Source organism: Camelus bactrianus, chromosome 24, assembly GCF_048773025.1.
Source record: "Camelus bactrianus isolate YW-2024 breed Bactrian camel chromosome 24, ASM4877302v1, whole genome shotgun sequence".
Taxonomy (NCBI): Eukaryota; Metazoa; Chordata; class Mammalia; order Artiodactyla; family Camelidae; genus Camelus; species Camelus bactrianus.
Window position 1 is genome coordinate 20267358 of NC_133562.1, and position 22176 is coordinate 20289533.

Consider the following 22176-nt stretch of genomic DNA (forward strand, 5'->3'; position numbering starts at 1 on the left):
AACCTTCTAGGTTCCTGGCTGAGAGCCCCTCTGTAATTAAAAAAATAAAAGAGATTAATAGGAGAAAAACAAACAAGTTTAATAACTTGTGTGCCTCCTGCATACACAGGAGATATCCAGGAAAAATTGATTAATTCCTTGAAATGGCCCAAGCCACCACCTTAAATATCATACCCAACTGAAAACAAAGAAGGTGTTAGGAGTGAGGGGAATCCAAGTATGGAGGTTAGTAAGCAAAGCACAATAAACAGGGAATTTTTGTTATGTAGATTCACATCTATGCCATCTTCATTGATAAGTTCCTAAACGTTTAATTATCCTCGTCTTCCTGGTACAAAAAGGAAGATACCTTGACTAGTACAGATCTCCTTTATGAGCATAATTGTCTCTTAAAAAAGGTAAGTTTTTAGAGCTTTTCTTATATCAGGTGTTTCTTAAAAACAATCAGCTCAAAAAAATCTTTATGCCAAAGAGGCATATTTTAAAATGGCAAATTCTGCTCCTTTTATATATAAATATACACACACACATTACATATACGAGAGAGAGAAGTGAGACAGACAGAGATAGAAACAGAGATAATCAGAGGGAGATAGAGACCTCAAACAAGATATTGTCAATAAAGATCAACAGAATGAATAAAGGCTATTTATTCAGAGCTTCGTACAGCAAAGGAATCAGCCACCCTCACTGGTGTTTTTGCACAGACTCAGAAGCAGGCAGAGAAGTGGGAAAGCATTAGAATGAAAAAAAAGAGAGACTTCAGGTATGCTGTGATTGGAGACTATTGGTGTGAGGAAACTATAAATCAGCTAACTAGAAGAGGGTCATCCTACATGATTGGTTTGGGGTATATATTTGGATTTCTCTACTTGGTCCTAAGTAGGAAGTGGGGAAAACATTTAGGAAAGCTGTCATTTTTAATCATGTCTCACCTAACATTTGGACCAGTTGTTACAGAAATTATGCTTGGCTCCTGAGTGGTCACTGGAGATAACAGTCTGACTTCCTACAATTCTAACTAGAGGTGTGCTAACTGGTTGGTAATTGTAGATAAGCAGTTAGACTTCCGGATATGTTGCTGCAGGTTGTGGATCAGAGTTTTATTTTTATATATCATCTGGCCATTGTATGCATATGTGGTTTCTCAATAGACATATTCCTTTAAAATACTTGAAAGACATATGGAAATTTTACATAAATTGATTACATCCTAGATGAGCATAAAGGGTCAGTTATTCCTCATTGATATTATACAAACCTCATCAAGTGATCAAAATGCACTAAATCAGAAATCAACATAAAATTCAGCATAAAAATAGCAAAGAAGAAGAGAAGGAGAGGAAAGAGGAGGAGGAGGTAAGGGAGGAGGAGGAGGTTGCTGGAAAGGAAATGAAAGGAAAGGAGAGAGGAAAGGGAAGGCATGGAAACTCATCTCCACATTAACAACCACAAACACTCTGCACTTTTGGAAAGTAACTAACGCTCTTCTAAATAGGACAAAGTAAAAATGGAAATTTCAATTATTTAGACAGAATGGAAGTGCCACATATTAACCTTCATGGAATCCAGATAAAGCAGTACTTGGAGGGAATTTTATGGCCTTTAATACACATACTAAATAAGGCTTCAATGAACATCTCTCAGGGTGATTTTTTTATTTTCAAATCCATTTGCCCGTTTTTAAATGTACAGATATATTTCAAGAATAATTTTCAAAATATTATAAAGAAGTACTGAATGATGTCTATCCAGATTCCACATTTTTTTTAAATTTTGAAATATTTGCTCCATCATGCTCTCTTTGTGTATATACACTTACTTTTGCTACAGCATTTTAGAGAATGTTGCATACATTATGTCATTTAACCCTGAATTCCCCAGAGTACATTTTCTATAAAGAAGGAAATAATTATAGTTCAATTAATAAACCTAGAAGATGTAATATTGATAAAAGAATAATATCTAATCAAGAGCTCCTATTCAAATTTTATCAATAGTTTCAATAATGTTCTTTATACTAACTCTGTTTCCAGGATCCAATTCAGATTATACAATTTAATTTAGTAACCCTGACAAGGTCACTAGGCCTTTTTAATCAGAACTGTTTTTGCATCCCTTTTTTGTCTTTAATGAAATAGTTTGAAAAATACAGTCTATTTAGTTTGTTGCCTGTCCCTTACTTGGGTTTACCCACAATTAGATTCAGGTTGTTCGTTTTTGTCCAGAACACAACATAAGTGATGCTGTGTTTTCTCAGTTTGATCCTCCAGAAGGCTGGCTTTTAATGACATCAACTTTGATCACTTGATTAAGGTGTGTCTGCCATGTTTATTTCATTTAAAATTTAGTCTTTTTTCCTGAATAAATGCTTTTGTGAGGAGATAATTTGAGTCTACCTAACTATACTATTCCTCCTCAAATGTGGGCATTTGTTGATAACTCATATCAGAATCATTATGTCTATGATGATCACAAAATAGTGATTTTTCTAAACCCATTGTCCTGTCTGCATATCTTAGTAAACATTCCACTGCAAAGAAGAGCTTTCCTTTCACTATAATTTTAATTTACTTGTTTACTTATGTGTTCCTTATCAGTATGGAATCGTAGATTTTTACTTACTTGATACAAATTTTCAATAATGCATTTTATGCTTTCTTAGGGAAACCTTCTTTTAAGTACAGATTTGTGCAGTAAGTGCATGAAATTCAGCCAAGCTGCTTTCCCAAAAAGCAAGATTTGGAACTCTTAACACTAGTGTATCAAAATACTTACCTTTCTGTATTGTCAGGTGTTTGAGATTGATCCATGTCATGGATGAAACATGAAAACTGATTGTATTGTAAATTTATTTCATTCTTTTCTTCTTCTGGCTTGCTGGCATCCTTACTGATTTTTTTTTTTTCAAGGATACACACTTGACATACAATTGTCCTTAAAATATCTTTTCCTGCCAATCATACTTGTGTCACCAATATTTCCAAAAGTCCCCGCAGCTCTGCTTTACCAGCTCAGGAAGTTTCTCTAACCTTCGTCTTGGAAAATTATCAGGAGGACGGCCAGTCTCCAACTCACCTGTCTGAAAGCCAGGCCCCTGGCGTCTTATTTATTGTTTGCAACCTGATGTCTTGTGCAGACAATGCCTCTGTGGGACATCACCTGACTGCTGATTTTTGTTTTACTCCTGGACACTGTGACTCAAATTAGCTTCAACTCTGTGCTCTGTAGCCTGAGGATAAGTCCTGTTTTAAGTCCCTTATTCCCTCCAGGTACAGTAGCCTTGGGTTCTGCTTGTCTTGAAGGGAAATTCTGACAAGTAAAAGACACATTTGGAAAAACATAGATAGTCCAGGCCCTTAGGTCTAGCCAATTCTGTGAGTCCTTCATCCCGATCTGTGGTTCTCAGTGTGTGGCCCTGGGAGCGTTTCAGGTCCTCAACACGATCAAGACTATTTTCATAATAAAACAAACATTTCATGCTTCCCCTTCACTCTCATCCTCTCACGAGGGTATGAATTTTCCAGAGGCTACATGATTTCCAATACTGCAACAAACTGAAGATAAAAAACACATTTGAGAATCCAGCCATCTTCTAGTCAGTCACTAAATTGATCTGCAAAAATGTAGAACAATGATAATCTGCTCACTAAAATTAATTTTATTTTTAAAAATAGCTACTTTGCATTAAACTACACTATTAATGTTAAGATATAATTGATTTTTTACATCTTTATATTTAGATGAATTATTTACTTTTAAAATTTCTAATGTGGCAAATAGCTAGAGATAAAACCCACATAAGGTAAATCAGCACTGTCATAATTTTAAAATAAAGAAAACAATTCTGTCACCACCTCTCTACTGAAAAGCCATCCATAACTATGCTGCACATATAAACTCTTAATAATTGTTAAAAATCTACACTGCATGGACTGACCCATGCCCGCATGAGTAGCCTCTGCACATCTCCCTTGCTTTCACTCTGGAAATGTTATTTACACTGGTCTTCTTTCAGATCCTCCAAGGAGTCAATTTCTTTCCAGCCAGAGTGGCTGAGAGATGTTGTTCCCTTTGTCACGAACATGCCCCCTAACGTCTTGCATGGCTGTCTCATCTCACCTCTTTGGGGATACCATTCGTGGATTACTGCTCAACTACTCTTTAACCTGTGAACGAAAAATACTGCAAACTGTATCAGTAAACAAAGAACGCTGAAGCCATCAAGTCATCAGCGGCTGCCACCATCCCCCAGTGAGGACAAGCTTGCAGCCAGACCTCTGCAGCCTCTCACAATGGTGCACCCTGAGGGGACTCAGAATAAGAAAGGACAGGACACTGGCCCTAGATAGCGAGGTGCTTGTCAAAGGAATGAATTCAGTGAACCCAAATATTTGCTTCCTCCCATACATAGAAAAGCATGGAATTCTTTAACTTGAGATGCCTGGTTTTCTTTAGTTAACAAGTCATCTTTTAATATTCCAACTACCTGGTCTGTGTTGTAAAGCTCCTATATGTCCTGGCTCCTCCCCTACCTCTTGGGAGCAGTCCCTCAGAGCCACCTGAGACACTGTCATCCCGGGTTGGAAGGAGTTCGAGTCCTCAGAAATGTCCACCCGGTAAAACATAACTCTCAACTTTTAGGCTGTGCATCTATTTCAGTCAACAAACCCCTCTCTTATTGTCTTTTTTTTTTTAATACCTTGTCCATTTCCATACAGATCTTGTTATGCTTGTTAAATAGAAGCATATCAGGGAACAAAACGACTTGAACAGAATGAATTCTTGCATGGCTGATGCTCTCCAAGTGATAGTCAGCTGCTCACTCCTCTCTCTGGTTTCCCATTCTTTTCCCAAACCCTGAGGGACAGAGAGCCCTTTTCTTGTCAGTTTCATGGTAGACTCAAAACTTCCCATTTTAAATAATTTTTCTATGATGTTAGTTATGTTTAATGGGAGAGTTCTAAAGTTTGTGATTAAAGATGCAGAGAAGTCCCGAATTGTTTGTAAGACGGCTGAATCCCACAGGGTCCTTGGAATTGATTAGGATTTCTACAATTCAAAATAATATGGAAATGTCAGAAATGTAGAGTAACTGTCATCTGAATGAGCTACAGATACCCTTAGAAGAAGAACATGTCTATTTTCTACCCTCTTTGGTTTGGACACTCCTCAGTCTTCCACTCAAGAAAGCACATACATCCAGGAACCTCAGTGCTTTCCTACTGTCTGAAGTCATACTGGTCATGGAGAAAAGTGATTTGGCAAACCCATTCCCATTAGAGTAGAGATACTTTTGGTGTTAACTTCTCCTAGGCAAATTCCATTATAAGAAGCAGACTTGACGAAGACCTAAGGGGTGCATGATTGGTATCATAGCCCATAGGGATAGTGAAGAGAGAGTTAGTGGCAAGGGGCCAGCCTGGTTCTCTTAAATGACATATCCAGACACTTGCTATTTCCTTTGTCTTTTACTTTCTACAACACAAAACTCTAGTCAATGACTACTTGGGGACTGAGCATGATTCACACATCTCTTAATATTTTTGTTCAAATGGCTTTCTCTACTAGGCAGGTCTATGTGGGTAGAATGGTAGTGGGGATAATTCTAAGTGTTCAAGCCCAGCAGATGTGAGAATGAATCCTACCACACTCCCCTCCTGCTAGTCACACTCTCCCTGATCCCGCTTCCTTATCTGGGAATGGAGACTAATAGGCACTGTTGTGACCATTAGAGATGACAGGAGTACACATAGGAGGCACTTCATAAATTAGCTAGTTTGATAGATACTACAGTTGAACAATAGATAACGCAGTTATATGAATGTGACTGATTGATACATATAAACCTTTATGCACAGCATCTGATTCTGCCTCGGTCAATAAAGTACAAGGTATATTATACATACTATATGTGCCCCCCCTTAACTTCCTTTTCTATAATTGTTAATCTAAGCCGTCTACCCAGTTACAACACTGTCCAGTCAGAAGGGACAGTGGCCATAAACAACTGGGGAGTCCATCTTTGTGCCTACCAGGTCCTGGCAGCCCCATACTTACTTAAATTCAGTGTCCATATTAAATAAAACTTCCTCCTTGATGCCATTATTGACACCATCTGTTGTTTATAACATCTCCCTCACTGGGTTCCCATAGCATCTTTTCACATGTCTACTTTATTGTGATAATTGAACACTTTTTAATTAAACTATTTTCCTTATTACAATTTCCATACACCATCCCTCCAGTAGACTGTAATCATTTTGAAAACAGAGAGTATGTCACACTTCTTTCATAACTCATAATATCACGGGAATACCCACATATTAAAGATGTGTCAAAATATTTGTTGAAGTTTATTGAAATGGGTCTGCTAGGGATGGGAACGGCACCGACATCACTCTCCAATCTAAGAGAGCGCTCTTCTCATTCCCAGCTGTGCTGGCTCTTCACCCAGCCAGTGACGCCCCCATCACCGCAGAAGCATTTGCCATTGGTTCGGTGATGGCACCACAGCACCAGAATAGGGCTAACATTTTATTCTCATGTTCCGTACAAAAGGCTCTCCTATTTCAAAGTGGAATAAGTTTCCCAATCATCGCTTCGGAAGAGGAAAATTTCTAGGAGAAAAATAAAGCTGGGAAGAGTTTGCTTCTGCTCCGGTTGCATTTTTTAATCATCCCTGTTTGCCCCTCCAGTGCATCCGCCCATTTCTGAAGCCAAGCTCATGCTTGTAACTGCGACGCACCATCATGGCTAAATACAGTATATCATTTCAGCAGGCGCTTCACATTGTGTTATTGCTAATGACGCTTTTTATTTACCAGAACCATAGGCAATATGATATTACTCTCATTCAGTGAGCCCAGCAGGAGACTTTTTAAAAGTGTAATGCATTTGCTCTAATGTCTCTGATCAGGTGGATCCAGCCTGGAAAAACTCCAAGTCAGATAATTACATTTTTGCTACCTATAATTTCTACCACCCCTTTGAGAGCTTGTGGCATTTTTCTCCTTTAATATACTCCACACACACGTGGTGTTTGAGGGACATTCTTTTAGAAAGAAAAGAAAATCGGTGGGTCTTAACCTCCAGGAGGTCAGGGGACACTGACCCACAATGGAGAGATCAGAATGGACACTTCTGAAATTGAAGGCATGGCGTTGAAGTCTGTCTTTATTTTTCTTCTTACATCCAAATATCCATGTCCTTTACTTTTTTTTTTAATGACCTATCTTCTAGTATTTTTAGATAAACAGTGTTCTCATACTATTATGATTTTCTTAATAATGAGAGGAAGTGATCTAGTCAAATCACTCTTACTAAAGCCTACATGATATGTTTCATAACTTATCCAGAGAACTATGAACTGTATAAATGATAGCTTCTGGAAGGGACAAGGCTTAACCCGAAGGGACAGATTTTGAAAGACAGAAAATTAGAGCCCTTGTGCTATGAGAAAAGAGATCCTGTCATGTGATGAGCACGGTACACAAATCTAAATTCCCTCTCGTGCTTGCACACGAGAACACCACTTTTGAAGTAAAGAGAAACACTAGAAACTACACTTCATTGTCTCCAATAGGTTACATTAGCATACAGGGCTCTTTGCATATAAGGTGTGACAGGGTCAAGAAAGATGTTTCTAATATAAGAGGTCCCAGGGTCAAACATTTTTTAAAGAGTCCAAGCACCTGAAGTCCAGTGATGAAGGAGAATGACTAAGCTAAGGAATAGGCTCTGAGTACAAAAATGTATGCCCTTGAGATCCACAAGGTAAGACTGACTCTCAGCCCAGCCTGGTAGGATAGAAGAGATGCCATGGCAGGGTGTCAATCCTTGTATCATAGTTACATGAAGGGATGACTTTCAAAGGGAAGTTAGATTCCCTTGAGTGGGTGGCGCCCATTTCAACAGTGTGTCACATTTTTTAATGGGTATCCATGAGGTGCTCTGACTCCTTCCATGTGTCTCCCTTTGCCTTGGGGACCTGGATGCTCACAGCATCCCTACACCGCGCGTAAGCCCATCCAAACACCTTGTCAAAGCTCTACCTCAGAGCCACATGTGGTTTACCATCTAGGCAGTTGCTCAGCTGACAATGACAGCTGACATTACTGTCCTGGAGGAGCCCAGCCTGTACTTACGGACATTAATTCCATCTGTAATATTAGAGCTGTCAAAGTCAGCTAATGTAGATTTTATTGTATACATGTTTCCCTTTTCTTTTCCTGATATGCCTTGATGTTGTTCATTCCGTGCAGGCTTATGGAGGCGTTTGTTTATATTGCTTCAATCACCTGTCTTTGTCTTCCTGACGCTACAGACAGCCACGTGCCACATTAATCTGGGAACTGAGGAAAGGCTGAGCAGAGGGATGGGCTTCTCTGATTGCACTGGACTCAGAGCAGAGCCAAGGTGACTCTTAAGGGAATTGGCCACATACCAATCCACATCTGAAGGTGGTGGTGGCAGTGGACAAAATCAGCCCAGCCTCTGAAGGTCTAGATGAGGAGGCCAATTTTTGAACAAGGTGCTAATTTAAATTTTAGAAGTGTTGCGTGTTAGGTGCTGGCAGGACAAACATGGAAAGATTCTAAATGAGCATACACATTTGAGAGTGATATTATTTAAAAGTAGGGGGAAAAGATGATATTAAGAGACATTCTTTCTTTTGAGTTCCTTTTAAACGTAATCAGTAGGGCCATGTTTAACATTTGGGCTTATATTCATAATTACAATTCTTGTGATCACCAGGTTTCACAGCCATTGCTCACGAGTTTCCCCGGTCTCCTGTCCCATTTTGGCAGTAAATGTGGCATGTCGTGCTTATAATACAAGTTCGGGTTACTATGACCCTTGAACATCAACAACTCACAACTTCAGATATTTTTCCAATTGGTTTTAGTACTACAAATAAACAGCCCATTAATGACAGATCTGAGATCTTCGCCTTGAAGTGTCTGCCTGTACCATGACTCTCTGACCGTCAAGTGTCCCACCATATTCATTTCTACTTCACAGTTTGATGAAATGCCCATGTCTTTAAGGCATAATTCACCAGGCTCCTCAAATTTGGCCATTGCTTTTTCCTTCAGAAATGTTATCCATACTAATAGAGTTAGTCCTACTAGACTGACCACCACCACGTAATCCTACCACCAGCTACTAGTTCTGCCGGTCTCATACCAGAGCAAGGGCTGACCGATGTTTTCTATAAGACTCCAGATTGTCAGTGCTCCGTGGTCTGCATATGGTCTATTTTGTCTATTCTTTGCCGATTCTTCTTTGTATTTTTTAAATTTGTTTTTACAACCTATTGAAAATATTTTAAAAAAAAGAAACAAATTAAAAAACAAACAGACAAAAAGCCCCATAAAACAGTGTGGGCCATTCAAAAAAACCTACTGATTCCTGTGCTAAAGACCAAAGGAACAAACAAGGATGTATTCTTATTCTGTAAAGGGTTCAAGAAAACGGAGGAGAGATGATGAATTATTGCCACAAAAAATTAAGGAGATAAAAGTAGTGATTTTAGAATATGTAATTTTACCAGGAAAATTCTTTGGGGAGTAAATGCAATCACTTTCTAATGTTCTTGTTTTGTGCGACTTTTATCTTCTCCTTCAGGTAGAGTCAATCTATCTCTGGCCTCCTGCAAAGAATTTAAATAGTCCCAAGTATCTGTTATTTTCTTTCAAATCAAGGAGAGTACGTCTGCCGTTCGTCCTTAGGGAATAAACCGTCTTGAGATGACTTGAACTTGGACTGGACTTCATGAGTAGGCTGAGTTTGAGCAAAGATGTGCACTTACCAAGCCATGTGATGAGATGACCTTTCAAAATGCTTTTTACACCCTTGGTGTTCCCACTCTTCTCAAGTTTCTATTTTCTATCCTGAAGGATTTTGTTTTGCTTCGGCAAATTCATATTTAATGGGTGATATTAACACCATCACCCATGTCACTTGTCACTTGGCTTAGTCATATTGGCAGACAGATTTTTTGGATGAGTCTTTCCAGGAGGAGATACAGTGTAGCAAACTGAAGGGGAAGAGGGAGGCAGGAATGTCCCAAGAGTGAGAGGGGCAATGACCAACAAGAAATCTCTTACTAAAAGTTTGCTGAGTTGAAATTTCTTCAATAACCACCATTTTTTAGTAATAGGATAATTGGTTACCAAGTATCATAAATTTATGCTGATAACCAGAGAGTGATGTCCAGGAGGGACCATGATATTCAAGGACACTTTTATGCCTTCACAGCTATTGAAATGGCTGGGACAAAGACGGTCTACCAGCAGTCTACTACCTGGGAAGTCTCTGCTGTCCTCCATAAAATTCAGGAAAAGAGAATTATCTGCTAAGAAAAATTTTTCCTCCTAGTTTATTGAGTAAATGAGCCAGAAAACACACCCACACATACCCAAGCAGAGAGGCAAATTTTCTTGGCTTAATGAAATATCTCCAAACAGAAAAACTATGAATGAATGTTACTAAACCTCAAAGAGCATGGGCATGATGGACTGATGTGGGCTTGTGACTCGGAAGTGATTCTGATTCTTGCAACGTGGGGTAGGTAATTTGAAGAGTTCATTTAAGATTTCTGATACTGTATATTCAGTGTCTTATACAAGAATTTGAGTTATTTGTTATCATTTAAAAAATTCAACTAGTGCTTCAGGCCGTCTTTCAATTTTCTGGAATTATTTTGGTCTTGTCCATGGTATAGATTCAAAGAGATACGTTGTCCAATTGATTAAATTTTATCTGAAAGCTACCCTTGAACCTCATAAATCTCTTCCATCTTAAATTTGTCACCCTGAACACATGAAAAAGGGAAAAGACAACGTACCCCTCTTTGTCCTGCTTTAGTCACTCATTGTCCTTGCATCAAGTCCAAAGATTTATTTTTTTTAATCAGACCTGATCAAACAACCCCTCCAACCAATTAACCTTTCAGGTTGTTTTTCTCTTATTTCTGAAAATTTGTCTTCAGCTGTCTTCTTCCAAGGTGTTCAGAAAGAGCCAGAGATGCAGTGGGATAGTCTAGTGAACAGATGGAAAAGGTGGTAACTTAAATTAGTGGAAATATGAGGAATCCTATATATCCCCCTCCTCTGGCACTATAAACACACACTCTCTCTTTCTCAGACACACACACACACATAATACACGTATAGTCTTCCTCGTGGTCATCCACTGAAACTCTAACCAACAGATAGATATGCACGCATTTGGAGAGCTCACATTCCAGGCATTACATCTAATCAGGTGGTTTATACCTAAAAAAATGCCTCACCAAACAGACAAATGCTAAAGGCAGAGTTACTGGAAGAAATTCACATGGAATAGAAAGAGAAATGAGAGTAGGAATGTGGGAATATGACAGTGTTCCTTTTATTGGAACTCCCTGGTTAAATGTATCTTATGACAATATGTTTTAAAATATTAAGCATTTGATTAAAATGACTTCTGGTAGCCATTTATCACAAATGGCATTAAATTTTACATGTTAACATTTTTTTTTTAATTAAAGCAAAGCAATGTAAAGGGACCAGAAGCAAACTTTCTGATTTCATAACTATTTTGAGGAAACAGTCCAAAAAGCTTTTTTTTTTTTCCCAAAGGCCTAGTAAAATGGCATTTCTCAGAGTGTGTATGACACGAGGTCACTTTGTTCCATAATTTGAAGCTAAGAATTTTAGTTGCTATTGTTGTAGATTTAAATTTTCCTAATTTCCAGGCATGCCAATTTCTGTCTCCATTGACAGTCTCATCACTCTGAGACATTCCAGCTTGATTTCTCTTTGTTTCACGGTCTTATGGTTTTATTGGGAATTCCATTGTAACTGACTGTACTTCAATTAAAAAAAATCATATATATATATATATATATATGTATATAAAGCTTTAGGGAACATAAGAGTGACAGGAAAACTGGGGAGAGCACTTTTTCCTAACAACAGCAAAAGTCCAAGAAGATGCTCATCAAACAATTGTGAGGCTTGAAAACGTTCAAAAGTCACCGTCTTCGGTGATGTGTGGAATAATTAAATGCAACATCAGCATGACATCCGTGGTAGATAATTTTCAGCCATAAAGTGCCATTGTCTCGCATTAACTGGAGGTTTTTGTCTCCATTTCACCAGACAGAGTACAAAACATTGTGACATGCTTAATATTTCTTCCGCCAAGATGTCCACTCCGATTCCTCACCCTTTACAGAGTTGTTGATTTCATCCTGCATTTAGCTGCCAAAAAAGCGATTGCGTGGGCAGTGCCGGTAACAAAGTGAAAATGAATTATGCATCAGAAGAAACTGCATTTGAGTCAAAAAACTTAGACTTCAGCATCTTCAAATTACTATATGATTTAAGAAGGAATACATTTAAGGAGATAGCAATGGACTGAGGTGAAGGGGTCAGCCTTGGCCTGGTTTAATATAATTTAGCTTTCAATTATTTATTTTTTAAAGAGCTACTAAGCACACTGAATCTCTTTAATGGCAATGTCAAAAGTATGGAGACTGGAGAAAAGCCATGAATAATAGTGACAGATTGTTATGCATGGTAATGTTATAAGGCTTCTGCAAACGGAAGCGTTCACCAGAGCAGGGGAAACAGACAAGGCGGCAGCCTGCTTTGAAGGCAGGGACATGGCTGCCTTCCCCGAGCTGTGAGAATGCCCGGACTCCACATCCACTGAGATCCAACGGGCTGTGTCCAAGAGGCCATTAAACCAATCTGTCCAAAGCATCCTGCCCTCCCCTGGTGACAACTGGAACATGTAATTGTTTCTTTAAATTGTCCACCTTTAATTTTATTGACAGTAAAATTGATTCCGTAAAAATACCCTCACGCATTTTGAGCAACCGTATGGGTGACTAGAACAGTGAAACGTGCCCTGAGGACATGAGGCAAAAATTTGCCCCTTCTTCAGGAAATCAGTCATCCACTGAACAGATCTGCACCCGTAAGTCCAAACAGAGAATAAATATGGAAGTGTTGAAGAATCTGGTGTCAATGAAAAGTGTTAATTAGTACAGAGGAGGAAGGAAAAAGATCACGGCAAAGCAGCGAAATCTGAACTAAGATTAGGGATCTCCATGTTTATCCATCAACTTGCCAAGGGTCCTGCTCTGCTCTGTGCACTATTCAAGCTTGCGCTTTTGCAAAAACGCAATGACTGAGAAGAAACCCTCCCCGTGTGCTGTGACTCTCACCTACAGGACAGTAACTCACTTCTTCCTTGACCGCTTCTTACCTGGGTAAAACAAACATCCGATTCCGTCTGTCAAACGGCCGTTGTGCCACACCTGCAGTCTTCTGGGCACTGGAGGCATTAGACGCTCATTCCCTCCCATCACTGTACCATTTCCTACCCCTCCCCACCATCTTAGAATAATTTGCCACACCGGCCACGTCTTTCCTGGCTGAGCGCCAGGTGGCAAAGGCAGTGTCATATGGAAGAAAAGAAGACCGAACTGGGAGTCAGGGAAGCAGATTTCTAGTCTTGGCTCCTGCATGTGTATTTAGACAACTTTTGGACTTTGTTTCTTGAGCTTTAAAGTGAGCAGATTGATTAAATCAGAGGTTTGAAAGCATATATAACTATATATGTAAATATATATGTATGTATACACACATATATAGCTTAGCCTTTTAGTAATAAAAAACATTTATTTTTCTATTCAAAGCAGTTTTCTTTCACAGACCCCAGTATTGAGAGACAGAAGCAGAGCCATGTCAGTTATGTGAACAAAAAATACGGCAAACGGTAAACTGTATCAGTAAACAATGCTGAAGCCATCAGGTCATCAGCGGCTGCCTCACCCCCCAGGGAAGACAAGCCCGCAGCCCGGCCTCTGCAGCCACTCACAGCGGTGCACCCTGAGGGGACTCAGAACAAGAAAGGACAGGACACTGGCCCTAGACAGCGAGGTGCTTGCCAAAGGAATGAATTCAATGAGCCTAAATGTTTGCTCCCTCCCATACATAGAAAAGCGTTAAATTCTTACCTTGAGGTGCCTGGTTTTCTTTAGTTAACAAGTAATCTTTTAATGTTCCAACTGCCTGGTCTTTGTTGTGAAGCTCCTATATGTCCTGGCTCCTCCCCTACCTCTTTGGAGCAGCCCCTCAGAGCGATCTGGGTGGCTGTCATCCCGGGCTTGAAGGGGTTCGAGTCCTCAGAGATGTCCGCCAAGTAAAACATAACTCTCAACTTTTAGGCTGTGCGTTTATTTCAGTTGACAGTACTAACATCTGCATTTTTTTTTAATGAAGTGTGGAGAGAAAAAAGCAAAAACTAAGGGGATATTTAAGAACATGATTTCTGAGAACGAGGAAGGTAACTATTCCCAGTTGAGTATTGAATTGGTTCTAAGAGATGGTTTAACCTGCACCGGCAGGATCATTTAGTTCTACAGAAACTTCATGCAGAAGAATGTCCAGGAAGCAGTTTTTCTGTACCTTCCAGTTCTTCTGGCTGATCTAATCATTAAATTGACACGAGACAGATTAACAGGAGAAAATCAAACAATGTTATGTGCATGGAAACCCCATAGGAATATGAGGCAATTAGACAACTGAGGATCATATGCTGCTCTGAGCCCAGGAAGAGGGGGTTGGAGTGTGGGATTTTGAACAAGAAAAAGACAATTCTCATGGATAGGGAAGAATAAATGTTTAGTAAACAAAATGGTGGCCAAGCCAGGTAGAGACAAAGGGACACAGAGAGGAATGTAAACAGGCCTGGCTGGTTGTCCCCAGTAGCTTTCTCTGTTGACATTTCTTCTTGGAATAGGCTGTCTGTCTAAATTCTTCTCAGGCACTTAAGGGAGAGGTAAAAGCTCTTCTTGAGTCTTTCATTTCTTAAAAATCATCAGCCTAGATAATCCTCATGCCAGTGAGACCCATTTTGAGGTGGCAAATCTTCCGCCTTTATAAGAGGATGGAGAAGTGGGTAAAAAGTGTGTGACTTTACCGCTTCCCTGATAGATCTAACAGATTTGTCCCCACTGCCAGGGAGATAGGAAGAAGGCAGGGCACAGCCATTCAAGGAACAATACAGCAATTAACATCAAAATGGTGGAAGATTCAACCCCCAGGAGGCCTTGAGGCTCCGGATGGTGGGAGATTTGACTTCTAGTAAACCTTGAGCTTCATTATACGCCCATTGTAATGTACTAGCATGGTGAATAACACGCCCGCAGGCGCCATGGCAGTCCCAAGGCGAGCCACAACAGGTCAGAGAGTGGGAAACGGCCAACTTCCTGGGAACCCCAGCCCCTTCCCCAGGCTACTTAGACTGGTCCTTCCACTTATCAGCATATGAAGCCACTGGGCCCATAAGAACTGGCAGCACAGTGCCTCGCGGCCACTGCCCTCTCTCTCTCCCTCTTCAGAGATGGCCCACACTCTGTCTATGGTATGTGTACCTACTTTTACTCTAATCTGAGCCCCCAATGCCCACACCTCGTGGCCTTTCTCTTGCCTTTCAATATATCTCTAAATAAATCTACCTTGACTCAACTGCAGCTCGCTCTTGAATTCTTTTCTGTGCGAAGTCAAGGACCCACACTTAGCAGGGCACGTCCCAGGGTCTCCACCGAAGCCTGGGACATGGCCATCCTCACACCCCACATCTGTTTTTCCTTCATCACCAGGGCTAAGTGCCAGGCCACTGAACATTTTTGTTTCAATTTCATTTTGCACACTTGTGCCCAAAGAAGGCAATGCTTTTAGGACTATTTAGTATAGTCTGTTTTGGGGGAAGATTGCAGGGCATGTGGTGTTGAAACTGAGTCCCCTAAAAAATTGAGTCCTTCTGTCAAGTTTATGATCAGCCTCTCTATCTAAAATATTATTTCCTTTTTTCTCCCTTATCTGACCCCCTTAAGATTGAAGAGTATCAAAGAAAAGGGGAGATGCACAGAGCAGGACCCTTTGGGGCCCTCCTGGGCACAAAAGCCTTTCCATGTCTCCTGTTTCTTGTTTGCAGGATAAAGGCTTCAGACTCCTAGACCTTCTCTGAGTTCCAAAGAGCAGATTCAAACAGTTGCTAATCAGGGAAGTCAGGGAATACAAAGACAGTGGAGGAGCAATATAGAAATGATAACACGCTATTAAGGCAGGATCCTGGTTCCTGCTCAAAGGATATACATATTGTCTTTCAGTTCTTCTGCAGGGACTAAGGCCAAGGCACTCTGACACTCCGCTTGACAGCAAGATCGCACTGAAGTCGTCCCAAGAATCTGCTTGTTAGGGAGAACGTTGTTGTTTCAGAAAGTCACAATGACTGAAGTTTCTTGATACTGTCATAAAATTCCTGAATGTGACTGCATAAATGAGAAAGGGTGTCATCACATTCCGAACAGGTAGCTTACCTGGAAGCATACATCCGGCCTCTAAATTTGCGACTAAAACATTTGTTTGATTGTATGAGGTTGGCTGCCCTTTTCTTGTGATGATACAAATGAAGGATGTTAGATCACTGAAAAATAGTAATGCAATAAACAAGATTATACTGTACAGCACAGGGAAATATATACAAGATCTTGTGGTAGCTCACAGCAAAAAAGAATGTGACAATGATTATATGTAAGTTCATGTATGACTGAAAAATTGTGCTCTACACCGGAAACTGACACAACATTGTAAACTGACTATAACTCAATAAGATCAAATTAAAAAAAAAAATAGTGATGCCAATCCAGTAGAATTATTTCAATTACAAATTTAAAAATATATATATGTGCTAAAGAAATCATAGAATTTCCCACAAAGTCAAATGTAATGTTTTCTGTTTAGGAAAATAGGAAGGGAGACTCTAATACAATGTAAAGAAAGGGGACCCTTTTTAAGGTCACAAGAGCATTTGGATAAAACAAGTGGCTCTTCCTTTTTTGAGGGTTTTTGATTGTTTTTGCTGATTCCTTCCTGTCTTACAGAAATTCTCTATAAAGATATTTATCCACATTGTCAGAATCTGCTAGATTTGCATCTCCAGTCCATGCGGAAAATCTCACCTTCAGACTGGGGATGAGTTTTCATTCCCCAATTCCTCATTTTTCATTAACACAAGAAGACTTATTTAAGTGTATGGTGCATTTTGTATGCAAATCTAGCCAGTCATCAGGAGAGTGGACACTAAAATCATGATGAGTTTTAAAGTCACGGAGGCAGACGACATCCTTGCCAATGTTCTAAAGATTCCAGAGGTGGAGTCAGTCATACTGTTGATCTAGTGGGGTTGGCCATAGGTGCTGAAGCCCTGGAATTCAACCTGGAAATGGATGACCATGAGATGGCAAGATTAGAGAGTTTTGTTCTTTTTGGTCCTTGGGAAATTGATGGGGGTGGAGAGGTGTGACAATTTGCCTTTTCTCTTTTGCTCTATCTTTCTAGGGCTTATTTCATCAGCATATTTTTTAAAAGTGCATCGAATGCAGATGGCTCCTTCCTGCTGAGCTGGTCAAAGTGCTTTACATACATTATCTCTCATTTGTCCTCCGCTAATCCTCAGTGTTTGACAGGTGTCAAAGGAATCAAAGGAATGTCCTTTTTTATTTTTTTTAATTTGAGGGGGAAATCAGGGCTCCAAAATTGAAAATACAGAAGACTGATTTTCCAAGATGGCAGCCAACTTTGGAATTCCCTTAAAATCCAGGAAAAAGGAAAAAATGCCTTATTTGATTTTTTTACTGCTGTTCACCAGTAGCCTAGTCTTCTTTCCTTTTCTAAACCCAAAAAGTCTACATTTGTCATTTTTCTTGCCTTGAGGTGGACTGTCTTGGTGTTGCCGTAAGATCAGCCCCTGTCCCTGAAGAGCTGCATAATTCAGAGACAAGGTCTTGGAGCTTAGAGAAAAGAGGCAGCTTTATTTCTTTGCTGGGCAAAGCGGACTCACAGCCAGCAGGCTAGTGCCTTCAAAACTGTGAACCCATCTTGGGGTTGGAGCTTAGTGATTCTATAGACAAACATGTTGGAGCATAAAAGGTGGTCTTGATAAACAAGGATCTCTGATAAACCTCCTAAATCTGGATGAGTGTGTCTGGTATCATGGGACCTCCTGGTAGTCTGGAAGGTCATCAGCCCATGACCTGCTTTATCTGGTCAGACTCATCTGGTTCTACGGAGGAACTCTGGGGGACCTGGTCATTCTCCTGAGGTTATTGTCCCATGATTCCTTTCCTGGGGAATGACTCAGACACCAAACATGATTGTAATTATCAGAGTAAGTTCACATCAAAGAGTAATATCAAAAACGTTAGCTTTAACAATGGGCCTGGGGCTGGGCAGCTAGGTTTGCTGATCATTCTGAAAGCAAACAGTAAGCATAAAGCCAAGCATTTGTTAGCATAAGTGCGGCCATTTTATTATTTCTCCTTCATTGGGTTATGAAATGTAAACAGAAGTGATTTCACTCCCTGGCTGAAATGACCCTCCTTTGTTCTCTAATTCCTTCTTCTCCACCAGTGTGTTCTGGAACAGAGCTGTCCCTGCCCCGAGAAAACACACACACACACACACACACACACACACATACACACACACAGATGGGATATCTGTGTGAAAGAAAAAGATAGAGTCATGGAGATTTGAGTGTTCTTTGTTACATCGAGTATAAACTTAGCTTCTTCTCCCTACTACATCTTATTTAGGTAATATTTACACATAATGAAATGATAACACTCTACTACTTAAAATTTCTTTGGAATCGCAGTGTACAAATGGACCAAAAGTACGTTCCCATCAGGCAAGTAAGTTAATTTCTGTAATGTACATTTCCACATATCAATGAAGTAAGCGTATGTTGCTACAGGGCATTATTCCTTTTCTATATTAAAAGCAATAAATTGTACTGATTTTTCTTAATGTAAAATTAAAGCATGCAAATTGAAATAATTATGGAATACAAAAAAGGACAGATAAGAAAATAAAAATAATCTATTTTTCCTCATCCAGAGACAATCAGAGTTATTATTTGGGGCATTTTGTAGAAAAATGAGCACTGATAGTGGCAGTTTTTACACTTCTCTGTCATTCCTGCGATGAAGACTACAAGCTGAAAAGATACAGAAAAAAATGTTGCCCACCTGAATTTGAGCTCTGGCGTGGATACTCACTGGCTGGGAGACTTTGCAAACCCTGTAAACAGCTATTTACTCCCTTGCTTTGTTGACATTTCTATCTCTGTTTCTGTTCCTCTCCATAAGGTTCCAATTTCATAAACTTTGTTTAGGCCTTTATTATTTGGCTCTGAGTCAATTTACTGAAAACAATTAGCTGGAAGTCGATTCACCAAATGATTAATTTCCCAAATGAACATTTCACCAAATTTTTAACAGATTAAAAATCAATCTGTAAGAATTTTGCTTGGAATATTCAATAAATGTAGTCATAAAAGTATACTTTATCATCAGTAAAAAAGATGCTGGCATTTTCTGTTTTTTGGGTTTTTTTTTTTATTCTTTTACATGTGTTAGTTCTCATCGATATCTGCCTAATCTTGGTATTCACTTTTTGCGTTGTCAATCTTTATTTTTTCGCATAAGAATTATTATGACTTTCAAAAAGTCTAACACTTTAAAAAATGTATTTATATGTAACAAAGTTCAAATTTGAGGTTTTACCTTCTGGGGGTATAGTAATTACTTCTGGGAATATTTATTTTCTCTTTTGAGTGATTAAAATCTTTTATGTCAGAGCTTTGTGCAAACTATTACCGAGTGAAATAAGTCCAAAAGTCTTGCTAGCATTCACAATTTAGTAACTTCTAATGTGAGATGATTTCTGGTTATTTCTTTCAACTATTTTGAAGTTAATACTAATTAAATTTAACATGTAAATGAGATAAATCTTAATATAATAAAATTTAGTTAAGTTTTAAGTTTAAGTTTTTATTTACATAATTTAAAATTAATTTTCAAATTCTTTTAAATTTAATGAATTTTTAATTTAACTGTACATGAATATTAGTTTTTTATCTATTTTAATTTAAATATTTAAATGTAACTTAATATTTATTTTAGTCATTAGAAATATAACTTCTAGGCTAATAAGCTAGTTGAAGAATTGAACAATCAAATCTAAAAGTATTTAAACTTTTAAAAATTCAAAAAGCCATTCAAAAGTTCTCAAAACAATGAGAAGTAACTGAGACAATCGAAGTAAAATGCCACAATCTTAACTAAGGAAATATTTTATGTATTATTTCAATGTGAACTGTTAAAAGATAAACTGATAAAATTTTAAGAGTTTGTTTGGGCAAAAATCAATTTGAATCAGGCAGAGCCAAACTGGAAGTGGTTAGGATGACACTGACACGAGCCAGGGAGGGACTTTCATTGAGAAAAGGTGGAAGAAAGGCAAGGACAGTTTTGATTGGCTGCAGCTTAAAGCCAACTTGACTGTGATTGGCCATCCTTAGGGTTTTTATTTTGCATCCTTGATGCGTTTACAGGCTGAGATTTTGACTTGCTTTGGTAAGCCATCAGGATTTTGAGGCCACACCTGTCTAATGGCCTCTGTGTTTAATTAATTTAACAAAATACTGATCTGTTTTATAATTTTTATTGTGTTCCAGTTTATTTCACTATTTTTGTCAACACTTCCAACTACGTATAGTTAATATTCAGAAAAAGTGGATTTCATTATCATTAATCTAAATTGAAATTCCTATTAAAACTTCTGGAAGCAGCAATTAAAACCATTAGCACATTGTACTTTGGGTTAATGGATTCTTTGCTGAATTGCTTCATTATCTCTTTCCCCACTTTCCAACACCCTTTAAACCGAAATTTACCACGAAACGACCCACCATCAAACAAAGTGGGAAAGAACAATAGCAACAATGAAAAGAGATTGGGTTGTTTTCAGTTCTTGTCTAATAAAACACAACATGGAGCACCGTGTTTTCACCATCCTGATAATGTACTATTTAACTGCAGAGAACTTCTTCCCCATCTAGAGACTTGCCTCGTGGATGTATTGCTCTCACCTGGTTTAGAAATTTTGCTCATTACGTTTATTTGACAGGTATTTGTTTAAGACCCTTTTGTATCTGGTATAATTCCCAGAGGTTGAAGACATGGGCTCTGTTTACCATGGATTTATGTTCAATTGTGGAGACAAAACAATAAACGAACAAACAAAAATTTTATATATCGTGTTTTCTACTTTACCTAAAGCTATTTACAAAGCACTGCAGTTAAATAGTGAAGAAGAGGCAAATATTATTGTCCAACAAGCCCCTCCACCCTCCCATGTTTGTGGACTCCCTTCAGGACAACATCTCCCTCATCACATCAAGGCATCTCCGACATCCTGGTCCTCCAGCTCTACCCTTCCTTGGCATCTTCACGCTGCTTTTTGCCTTTCTCTTCTTTGGGGATGCCTTTCCTGATAGCCTTCTACTCTGAGATTAAATGTCACCATTGCAAAGAGGACTTCCCTAATGACCCTGTCTAAATTAGCCAATACCCTGTTCCAGTTTATTTCTATTATTTCATTATACTCCCTTAATAATACAGTTCATGCTTATCACTACCTATGAATAGCTTGTTTTGCTCCTTTCTTTACTTACATATTGTCCATCCTTCCTTGTTGAAATTTAAGCTCCATCAAGAGAGTGATATTTTCTTATTTTTACCTATTGTTTCCAGAGGCATTAGACCATGATTGCATTTGGCATTTGTTGGATCATTCATTTATCTATGCATTTATTTATCCATCTATAGATTTATTCATTTATTAAATAAATATTTTCGAGCAATTATTATATGGAATGCTTTTTTTTTTTTTTGGCTTGGGGATAGGAGTAAACACAAAGGCAAGCATATACCCTTATGAATATTGTAGTCCAGAGATGGAGGCAGAAATGAAGCAAACAGACAAGTAAAAGACAGGATGTAAGATGGTGATTAGTGCTACAGAGAAAAATAGGACACAGAAACTAGAAGCTTTCATTTGGAAGGGGGTTATTATGTTATATATGCTAAGAAAGGAAGATGCTATGGAGAATGTAACATTTAAGGAGAAACTTGAAGGAAGCGAAAAAGTATTTACTGCTATTAAAATAAATAGTACATTGGATGTTTTAAACAGAGGGGTGGATCAATCTGACTCCTATTTTAGAAAGAACATTCTGACTCTTGGATTGAATATACCTTGTGGG